The sequence below is a fragment of the Corvus moneduloides genome, chromosome 3 (genome assembly GCF_009650955.1).
Source record: "Corvus moneduloides isolate bCorMon1 chromosome 3, bCorMon1.pri, whole genome shotgun sequence".
Lineage (NCBI taxonomy): Eukaryota > Metazoa > Chordata > Aves > Passeriformes > Corvidae > Corvus > Corvus moneduloides.
The window spans coordinates 50,621,795-50,634,045 of record NC_045478.1 but is presented as its reverse complement, the minus strand read 5'-3'; positions in this window follow the sequence as shown (position 1 = coordinate 50,634,045).

Sequence of the window (12,251 nt, the reverse complement as noted above, 5' to 3'; positions counted from 1 at the left end):
TATATGCTAGCACTGTGAGCAATGTGCCCTTTCTTCATGCTGCATCGGAGCCGTGCCAGCACAACACGGCAGAGCATATGTGAAATTCTCTGCAGTAGCTGCAATACAACTCACTGTTTTCCTGTATGACAGCCATTTATCTTGCCCACTTCCAGACAAAAAAGACAGCTATTTAACTTATCTGATAGTGTCCAACAGGGAGTTTTTATCCAATTTAACCTTTTCATGGTCTTCAGGTGGGCAGACAGATTCCAGGCAGCTTTGGGTGATACTTTGGGTGATACTTCATATAGTCCTGGCTGCAAACTGACTGAAGGCTGAGAAGTATTTTCAATGAAAGGGACAAATTAGTTAGGTCAAAGTTACCTCCAAGCACAAAATATGGATTTGAAATGAATATCTCTCTGCATTGATCAGAAGAGTCACAAAGACTGTGATCTACCAGGCACAACTACGCACATTCCTGTTAAAGTCAGCTGGCTTAACTGCAGCTTATCATTTGCAATTTTGGAGAGACGTGGACAAATTTAGACTATATCTTAGACAAATCTGGTTCAAAAATGCACAGAAGAATAGTTAGGAACTGCAGGGGAGGAAAGAGGATTCAAAGGCATTGTAATGTATATTAGGAAGACTAAAAGAGCAGGAGACTGATTCACTTTCACTGAGCCTTCAATGCAATGTCGTCAAGTCTATTTGACATAACCCAGTGAAGAGAAAATTTCAAAACTGATTCATAATACATAGACACAACACATCACCCAAAGCATACCCCTAGGTTAATGGGGATTTTGCCTCAGTGTTCATAACCAGTTTGTGAAGTCCTGACCTTATGGTACTTACCTCTTCAGGAGCAATTTCTGAATAATTCACTTTAATCTCCTTGCTTTGCTTCCCAAATTCTGAGCAAATCATTTCTATTCAAATTGACCATGAGTGTTCAGACTGAGAAGAGCACTCTTATCTTGAGATTATGATTGTAGAGTGATGCACAGCTATATGAAGTTGCAGCTGTTGACTTGTGGCATTTAAGTTCTTTAAAGACATTGCATCTTTCCTATTTTCTGTACTCTAAAATTATAGGCTCACAGCTCTGGTAAATGTTTGGATTAAAATAGTTAATATTTCTGTGCATTTTTATCAGATTATCCCAGATGCTATTTAAACTACATAGGACAACAATTTGAAGTATAAAGGATTATTTGAGATGAATCTGAAACTGTATTTTCAGAAATTAGTATATAGGTAAATAAAGGATGGACATTTGGAGATCAGAGATTCATTTACCATTAACCCACTATACTGTATTTTCTTGAGGCAAGTGGAATAGATATGATGGAAATGTATATACCCTATTTCAATGGATTTTTCCTTTTTTTGTCCCAATGTCTAAGAATACAAGAGAGACACTATTTTTAGCAACATGTTTCATTATAACAGTCCAAGATTTTTAAAAGGCAATGGCCACAAGCTGAAAACACAGGATTACCATCTGAACATCAGGAAACACTTTTTTACTGTGCAGGAGACTAAGCACTGGTATGGGTTATCCGGAGAAGTTGCAGATTTTCCATCATTGGAGATATTTAAAAGCCATCTGCACACTGTCCTGGGCAACTGCCTCTAGATATCCCTGTTTGAACCGGGGGTTGGACTTCCCTTCCAACCTCAGCTATGCTGTGACCCTGTGAAGATCTCTCTATACTGTTTAGTTCTTACTAGGTACTGCCCATTGCTTCAGTGTTATACAGACCACAGAGAAAGTGGAAGCACATGTCACAAGCCAGTCCAGCCACTGTTCAAACCCAGGGTATGGAAGCACTACAGGGCACATATTTACTCCCTGGGTAGCTGATCTAACTCATGCTGGAAGCCTGTTCAACTTACTGGAACCCTCTGATAGGAGAGATCTTTTGTTAATGACAGTCCTACAGATCACTGCTGCTAGTTTTCGTATGGACTGAGAAGGCTACAGAGATTAGGAAGTTCACAAAGGACCCTTCTTCATGAGGAAGAGATCAGGAGTTGAATGTTACAGGGAGTGGTATCTTTGCTTTCATTTAAAGTGGGATAAAATGCTATTTCTTTCCTGTGTAAAAATAACTTTAGAAAAAGGTGTGTAGAAGAAGTACACAATCCCATGGCAGTTTAAGTCAACCCAGCTCATGCCTGCCAAGCTCCCAGCCTCCCTCCTCTCACAATGTGCTCTTTCCTGCTCCTTTGCACTGACTTTCATGATTACCTGCCCCTTCCATGTGGAGCTGCTTCAGTTCACTAGGCAGGCAGAAGACTAACCTGTTAAAAAGATGAGTAACATCACTAAAACTGTTCTGGATCAGAGCAAACATCTTTTCAAACCAGGATCTGTCACTAGAAGCAGCCGGTAATTAATGCTTCAAGCAGGACATGAAGACAAAGAAAACATGAAGACATTTCCATGCTCCAGTGGTTGGCAGTCACTGGATGCCTCCAGTGGGAGAGGATAGTCTTCAGATGCAGCAGCCCTGAGTGCCTTCCTCTTCTTTGTACTTAGCCAGAAACCCCTTGAACCCACAGAACAGCTGTTCCCAAGCAGTCCTCTAAGCCCTCTTAAGTTATCATTTTGTTAGAATAGATGTGCAAAATGAATCAGAGATATTTGGGTAATACCTTTCAAACCAGATAATAATATATAATAAGTATAACAATATGGTAATAGAAGTTGTCTCTTCCTTCCTAACTCACTTTGGAAATGCTACGGATTGTCTAATTCGTTTCTTGAAAAAAGACTTGCCACACTACTTTATACTTACTGAAGATCCCTGAGCAGGCTTGGTCGTCAGATTTGTAAAAGACAGTAGAAGCAGAATAAATAATGATAAATTTTATTTTTGAAAGATCTTGTTTGCAGAGAAAAGGACTTTAGGTAAATTATTAAAAGTGATTTTAATAATAATCTCAGACATTTTTTGTTATTGTACCCATCAGGTCCAAGGAGAACAACTAGCTATTTGGCTACCCTGCTGTTAGTGTTCTATTTAATTTAGAGTCTGGCATGTAAAATTTACTTCACAGAGAAAAAAACAATTTTAAACTTAATAACATAGATCCAGGGAGCCTCAGATTGCATTATAAAGACTGAATTTTGTTACTGAAGGCTCATGCTTGTTAGTGAAACAGGGATGTGCCCAGACTAACCATCATCAGTACCTATAAGATGATTTTTCCTTTGTTTATGAGTTTCTCTGGGGAGATACTTTACATGTAATATTCCATAGCACTCTTCTATCAGCTGATCAGCTGTAGCTAACCTGTTCTTTAAAGACTGACTTACCTTCTGACAACTTTGAGACAGACATAACAAACCATCTTCAGAACCACCAACCATCCCTAACTGCATTTACACTTACAGAGAAAGGATTTTCAGTCCTGTCTGCAATAGTGCACTGATGAAAGAGTCAAGCCCTTAGAGAACATCCATGTGTTATCAATCTGGATACCAGCCTTTTTCCCAGGGCTTGAATTGACAAGTGCAAGGAAAGCACAGAAAAGACTAGAATGCCATCGTCCATCTGCTGCACCATGCCTAGCATATGGTAATAAGATTACCTGCTGTTCTGAGATTCTTATTAAAACTGGCAGTAGTGTGGCATGATTTTAGGACCTGATGGTGACCAAGCTACTGGACTCTTTTTAGTTTATGCCTAGCTTACTTTCAGTTCAGCTTTGACTTCATTCAACTTCTTATCCCTTTCAAAGTTCTCTCTCATGGTGCACAGTGATCCACAGCTCTCCCTGGAATTTATATCTTGTGAAAATACAAAAAGAAATATCAGCACAGGCTGTCATAGTCTTTGCCACTGTGACCACAGGGAAAGGTTGTGGTACGAGGAATTTAACTCTGCTGATGTCCTTGTGATTCCTACATGATTCCCTAGCAACTTCCAAAATAATTTCCCCTCAGCAGCAGTGGTCAGTACTTTAGAAGGTTAATGCTTCTGTGAAAGTGTCCTGGTTGTTGATCAGGTTATGAAACATCTGTATTTTGAACAGATTGCAGTCCTTTGATGCAGTATATATACAGTACACATAATATACAGCAAAACATAGGATATGACAAGGAAAAAATGCTACTTCAAGCCATCTGATGTCATGCCTAAGGCTGATTAAATAGACAAAAGGAAACATGACAGAATCATGCACATCTTACTCCTGGCCTTAATTGCAAACAACTGTTTTGTAATGTATGAGGCCTTTGCCATCCAATTCCTTGGCTGATTTTCTTCTGATGAAAGACTTTCCACTTCATTGAACTGTGAAAGCTTCGTTTCTATTTCAAACCCAGGGAGACAGAAGAATTAATTTACAATTCCCTACTATACAAAAAAAAAGTGATACACATTTCATAAGAGGTGGGACAGCAGCACTAACTTCATCTTCAGAAAATTGCTCTAGTAGTTGCAAGCTCCTCAGTGAACCTCCATTAGTAATAGAGCTTTATAGGAAAAGAAAAAAAGCCTTTTTACTTTGGATGGCTGTGCAGCAGCACAGTGCCTTACAAAGATGCAGCCCAAACCTATAAGGCTGGTGAAGTGAAACCATCATTTGTCTTAAAAACTCCATATTTGGTATGCATTGAAACAGCCAGCCTGCATCAAGGAGATGAAGGAACTAATAATCTCTTTTTCCTTTTTTTTCTTTTTTAAGTGAATGGTAAGGCTAGTCTTCCAAGAGGTAGCCACAAGTAATTATCATTTCCATCAGTAGTAATTAGCAATGCATATCCCATACAATGGGCAGCTACTGTTACACCTTCAGGCTCATTTAAATCAATTTGTTCTGAAGTGCCCTGAGGATTAACTGGAGAAAAAACTTGCACTCAGAGCTGATTAGGTAAAAAGTCTCTACTATGTTTCCATCCTGGGCTCTAAAATTGCCACCTTTATGCATGTGGTCTGCCCTGGCACAGTGGCCTACCATTCTATCCACTGGTAACAAAAGGGGAACAAGCAGAGCTAGTTATACAGGTTCATTTATATTCAAGATCCAGCAAAATTTCCTTTGCAAAGCCACACAGGCTTTATTTTAAAATGTTGTCAATTGAAGATTGAAGTTGATTATTTCATAGCTGTCATTTTCATTTTCATTTTTGACACTTAGATATTAAAAGAAATTCAGAATATAGCTATGCAGACATCTTCTCAATGCTTGGAGCTACCTAAACAATTCAGATTTCTATTTTTAATCAATTTCAATGGATTAGAAAAACAATTGTGCAAAATACTAAGTTACTTGAGAAATAAAAGTAGTGGCAATGCATTTTAATGTTGCATAAAACAGTAAAAATAATCACAGGAGTAGATTAAAATTGTATGTACCTTCCCTTCCTGGATGTTCCTATGTGTAAGCCTACAAAACTCTTAACAGCTTTCTTGTTCAAGCCCAAAAGCGCATTGAGTTACACCTAAAGGCTGTTGCTGCTCGCACCATAATTAGGATATTCTTTAAATATAGGAGACAAGCATTCAAATTCCACCAAGCTGAGGAAACTGGAATGTAAGGTAGGCATTTTGTGGGACAAAGATAAAACGAACAGTGGCAAATCAAGGTGATGTGCTATGACTCTTTGCTAGGCTTGCTTAGCACCAGCTGGTCTTGTACAGCCTCCTCAAGAAGGCCAATGGATGGATGCCACAAAGTCTTGGAGAGGTAAGGGGCTATACTCATATATCTGGCATGACTGATTGGTTGCATTGGTTGCTAAATCCTTAGAAGGCTCTATCCTTACTCATGGTAGAAATAACCTAGCAGCTATTCCTGTGTTACAAAATCTGTGAGGTGATTAAAAAGTTTAGACATTGCAAAAATGATCCCCACTTACCTCAAATGTCTTGGAGTGGCACCGTTGAACTTGCAAATCTCGCGTGTGAAACCATGCCCTAGGTCTGCAAGTTAGCAGCCAGCTTAAAACCATCTAAGTCTGCACAGGGAAACCAACACTGCCACTGTGTCCTGCAGAGAAATGAGACCAGGTCCTCTGCAATATTTCATCTCTGAATAGTGAATTACAGGGCTGACATTGTAGGTGTTCACATGGCATAGGGAAACTTAAGCCCTGACTAGTCTGGTCAAAAGGTTGAGCGCTGGAATTGCTCTATTAGCCACCAAGCAATCTTCAAACCTAGTAATGCATTATGAAAACAGCATTACATTTCATTTGAGTAACACTGGTTATCTCATTTCATTTCCTTTATGTTGCTTTAATAGTTACAATTCAACAGCTCTGATGTCCTTTTAACTTGTACAGCTTTGTGTGTAATCAAGCTGAAGGTATGGTAGCACTCGATACTCAATTAATTCCTGTTTTTCTGCGGCAGATTTTGGAAGTGCATTCTGAGAACCTAGAAGGAGTTAATTTTCCCCCACATAAATGAAAGTCAAACCCAGGACAGAGTCAGAGCTCACATAAATGAAATATGACTGCCTTTAATTTAAGAGACCATGCCAGCCACATGTATAGCCAAATCAATGGAGATAGCTCTGTTAAAGCAAATTTCATGATCCTGCTTCCTGAGGAAACTTTCAGATGTGGAAAAGAGGGGGCCATGACAGTGGCTGGAGCCACTGTTCAAAATAACATGTACTGAAAGGCAGACCAAGTCTATGTAGTAAATATACTTTTTCTGTATCGGTTTGGGTCCTAGCATATCCAGTGTATCCCAGCAAATCTTCTGCTTGCACCCAGATTGGGAAAACTCCTTTGGTGTTAAACTGCCATGCCCTGAGTATTGCCAGATAATCAACAGAAACCTCTCGGGGGGACCAACAGAGCACCTGTGAGAGCATGTGTGCAGCCATTCTTCTCCTCCTCCTCTGTCTAAACTATCCAATCACCTTCCCACTTTGGGTCCCACACCGTTAGGCTCCCCATAATCTCTACCAAAAGGAGACACAAATCCAGAATAATGACTAATCCAGTGTGTCTGTGTGGGTGGTTGTAGATGGCGCTGACTCGTACCAAACAGATGAAGGGAGGGAAGATCCTGAGCCAAGAAGCAGCCTCAGTGCAACTCCCTGGGTTGGTCTACACTCCCCAGCTGGCAGAGAGGCTTGATTTTGCTGCAGGAACCAAAATCTGCCGTGGTGGGAGAGCAAGGGTAAGCGGGCTTGTTTGCTGATGCACTTTGGCCCACAGCTCAGTAAAGAACTGTGCTTCCTGGGGGGGCTGTTCTCATCTTCTTCTTAGGAATATAAGGCAGGTCTCTCCCTTGCTACATAACGTTTCTGTATATGTACATGCAGAGTAAGCCTCATTCTAAATCTTTCATATACACCTGGGAGACAGACACTGGCATGGGTCTTTTCTGTCTCACCTTAAGTCTGTTTAAAAAATCTCTTTCTTTGGTAAGAGCTTGTTTGTTCACATATATTGTTGTGAGTTTGCAGTACAGAAGGGACTCTGTGACTTTTGTGTGCTGGGTTTATGTATTTTTGTAAAGCAGTAGCTATGTACTTGCTAAGACTTCTCACAAGAGAGAAATCTTGCCCTTTTGCTGGGTTTCGTGCTTGATGACTTACCAAATTTCCAGGGGGGGAGAAAAGGCAGCTCTATATGTCAAGCCAAAGGTACTATGAGCATGACTGACAAAGTCTATTACCCTCCTAATCAAAGCATAGGAGAAATTAACCACTTAAAAAGGAGCTTGTTCTAGTTGTCAGCTCGAGGTTTCAACTGAAGGAAGATGCCTGCATACATTTTGGTCTACTCCAAAGCAGGGATCGCCAAGCTGTGATTCCTGACCCACATGAATTTTACTCAGGTATAGTTCATGCATGCCTTTCAGGCAAGGATTATGTTATTTCTCCAACATAGGGAACTTGTCAGACTGCAGGAGGCAAGGGAGTCTGAAAAAGTTGTGGATGAGAAATTTTATGTGTGGATCTAACCAACTTGAATTGTCCAAATGAATCATTGCTATAATCCTTTAGCTTGTATCTTGGAAGGATAAATAGCTTCTGTCTCTCAGAATAAAAGCCACTTTAAAATAAAAAAAAAAGGGAACTTGGATAAAAATAAAAGTAATAGAAAAAAGCACTAGTTTCTTTGGAAGGAAAGAACACATAAAAGCAAGCACAGATGTAATTTAACAAGAAATAGGCATAAAAGCCTATGGCTGTAAATATGAAAAAAACATATTCAATATAGGAAGAGACAATAAAATAAATCAGTTTCCATATTTGAAGATACAATATATGAACTGGAAATAAGCAAAACAAATAAATGACAGACAAAGTATTTAAGAGGAATCAAAAAGGCTTTTTACAGGTATATGGCAGAAATGAAACAACAGAGAAAATAACGGGATAGTAAATAAGTATGACTTACCTGAAGTGGATATGTTCTGTGCAATACTAGATTTTTTTTTTTCAATTTTTCCTCTATAAGTGATATAGGATCATTTCAAAGGATCCGCTTGCTCAGCTGAGTGCTTCAGTTCAGATGTGAGAGTTGGGCTTTCTACCTTGTTCCCAGAAATTTCCAAGCAATCCTGCCCTCAGCCTACTTCCAACAGAGAGACCAAAAAAGCACCTTCCACAGCAGCTGGATACTTAGGTTTGAACTTCATAGGAAAGGTAATTGTGGCCAAACTGAACAAGGGCCTCTCTGGAATAGCCTTTGCCTCTTGCTTCTCTGCTTTGAAAGTGCTGCTAAGCTGGGTTCATAGCTAGGTCATTTTAAGCTATTACAAAGGCAAGTAGTCTTAATTCTGAAGAACTAATACAGCTGTAATTCTAAGAATAAAAACAACAAAAACAATAATAGCAATAATAATGAGAATGTAAGAGCTGGATTATCCAACAGAGCTGGTGGAGAGACCTCTCTGCTCATCACTCAGAAGCAGAGGCATCAGTTTTCTATTCAAAGGCCAGAGTCATAACTAAAATAACAATCTATACATTATATTATGAGTAGCACCGCAGCTCATAATTTTGTCCAAGGGCATTTCTGCTGTAAAGTTCATCAAATCGAATATAACTTCCGTGGTGCATCTTTTTAATATGATATCTTAAATACACTATTATTTAATAATTAATTTCATTTTTAAACACAAAAAGTTCAATGGCTCAAAGATATTTAATATTTTATCAACACTGATGATTATAAAAGTCTTTCCCCAGCCATTTCCAGATAACATAAAAATTGGTGAGAGAATAAATAATCAGAAAGCCAGCTACTGCTACCCAATGATTGTGTTTTATTGTCATTTTGACCAAAAGTGACATCATTGGTTTATTGAACTTCACACAAAAAAAAAGATCAGGATCAGCTTCTACGCAGAATTGCTCTATCAGTGTCAAAACCATTTGCATTATGTCTCCTTCGGTATCACCATCCCTCCTTCCAGTTTTGTTATCTGATACTGAGCAAGGCCCTTCTGTATCATCTGCACAATGAGTTATAAGGATGCAGGGTAGTTTTCATAGCAGTCTGGGGGTTACTATGTTTCTGATCTTTTGCAAATGTCTCCAGCGCATGAGCTATTCCATTACGCACAGCAGTTAGGCTGACAAGGGTAGGGTTTCCAAACTTCTGGCAGCTCAGCTGGCTTAGCCTCAACAGCTTCACTTGAGATGCTGAATATCTGGAATGCCCAACCCGATGGCCAAGATCCTTAAATCATGGATGAGTCAAAATTTTTTGTAATTGAAATTTCTAGGGAAAAAAAGTGCACATGCTCTAGGAGATCAATATCACTTATTTCATGAAGAAGCCTCAGAACTTATCCCAGAGAGCAAACAAAGTGGTTTGTTTGACAGCCCTGTTGACTGCAAGCTTCTGTGAACAGCATCAAATAGCCAACAGCAGCATTAATTTCTCTACCATAGGCTACAGTAAGTGCAGGACAAAGCAGAACAAGTGGAGAGAGGCTGATCGAGTCTTCACACCCCTTTCAAATCCTTTGGGTTTCAGCTGCTTCATGTGACGGGGTGTCCTGTTCATACAGAAGAATACTTTAGAACCTCAGGCATTCTATTACAGTAAAATGAGCCAGGAATACGGGCATGTTCTGTCACAGACAAGGTTTCTAAAGGTAATAGTAGTAACTAGCTGTTGTAAATTTTAGTGGTAGTTTTTAAAAAGAGATCACTGAATCAATGTTCAACAGAGACTTCTGATGTCTGAGAATGGACCAGTTTAATGTCATAATTAAGACAAAATCCTATGAGTATTACAAAGATTACAGAACAATTAGCCTAACTCCTTTTTCAGTAAAGCATTAGATACCATTTTTTAGAGATCAGATGGGAACACTTTAAAAAAAGGAAAATGTCTTGATTTAAATGTAGTAAACCTTCCTGAATGAAGCATAATCATGTCTCACTTAGAAAGGTAATAAGGCAGTTGACTTCCATTAATCTTCAGTAGATCAAAAGGATACAGATAGCATAATTGAAACATCAGTGACTGTGTAACAAAGTTTCACAATGGTTGTAAAGAGTAATGAGTTGTAAGAAAAATGGAGGAAATTTTTCTGGTATTTATATACCATAAGATTTTGACAACAATAATACTTCCATGAATATCCATATGGGTTTGCCTATTTAAGGTTAAAAAACTAACTGTTCCAAAAGGCTGATATTCGTGCCAGTTTATAAATTGCAAATTAAAACATAGGAAGATTATTTTTACAAGTGGTATTGCCACTTTCAAGAATATATTTTACAATGTAGAGAAAACTCCAACAAAAATCTCAAAAGAAGTAGCAAGTCAGCAGATGAAGAAGTAGCTGAAAAGCAAATATTTATGAAAGAACTCACAAATACAGATTTTTGTTTCTAACCTTAGGCATTCCAGCTAGAAATTATTGACTTTAAAAAAACATACATGATCAGAAAAAAGGAAAAGCTCATCCTAATATTAAAACTCTCTCTGAAAATTCAGGCACTATGGGTTGAATTTCTGGCTCTGCCTCACTCTCCCTGTATGACCTTTGGCAGGTCACTTATGTCTCACTTTCTTCTCAACAAAGTGGGAATCAAATTTCTGTGCTGTATAGAGGTTATACAAGGCAAATTCATTAACATCTGAGCCTGACAATGTACAGCAGTAAGGAGCAAATAAATTAGATATGTATCAGAGAAGTTGGTGGCTACAGAAGTCTGTTAGTGCTACAGAAAAATGATTCCATACTTATGTTTTATTTTTTTTTCCCTTGACATTTAGAGTTGCTGGACTTTTACCAAACTACAAAATGTCTTCCAGCTTCAGTAGCTGAGCTTCAGCCTGATAAGGCAGCAGATGCCACATGAGAGAAGGCACCTGTTTTGCACCCTTGCTGCATTAGGTAATTATGTACATAACAACTTAGATGTGCAGTCCCTGAAATTCAAACTGTTGCAGCTATCAAAATCTTGAGCTACTCATAGAAGCAGTGAGAGTGTGCTGAATGAATTCACAGTGAAGTATGCCTTGCCTCCTCAATTAAATTGTGTATGTGTGTGTGTGTGTGTGTACAAGAGTGTTTGCATCCATTCCTGTGTGAATCTATAGATTTTTTTTTTATTATTATTCAAGAAACTGGTTGATAAAGCAGTGACAGAAAGCTAAAGTTTGTGTAAATGAATTGGAGCCAGCTGGTGAAATATTATAAATGAAAAAGTTCAAAAAGTCAAACAGACATATGGCTGGAATGCCAAAATGTCACATTAGGTCAGAAAGTGTCAGCAGAAAAAGAAATACACCGGACAATTTATACTTAACAAAAGGGGTAGGAAAGAGATAAAGATCCGTCACTGATGTGGATGGTGAATGGTATTGCATCCAGTTGGCATCCAGTCACTAGTGGTGTCTCCCAGGGATCAGCCAGTCCTCTTCAATATCTTTACGGATGATCTGGACGACGGGATTGAGTCTACCATCAGCAAATTCACAGATGACACCAACATGGGTCGGAGTGTTGGGTGGTAGGAAGGCTGTGCAGAGAGACATGGACAGGCTGAATTGATGGGCTGAGACCAACAGCATGAGGTTCAACAAGACCAGTTGCTGGGTCCTACACAACCCCAGCCAGTTCTACAGGCTGGGGGAAGAGCAGCTGGAAAGCTGCCAAGTGGAAAAGGACCTGAGAATGTTGGTCAGCAGCTGGCTGAACATGAGCCCAGCAGTGTGCCCAGATGGCCAAGAAGGTCAATGGCATCCAGGCCTGTGTCAAGAATAATGCAGTCAGCAGGACTAAGAAAGTGATTTTTCCCCTCTACTCAACACTGGG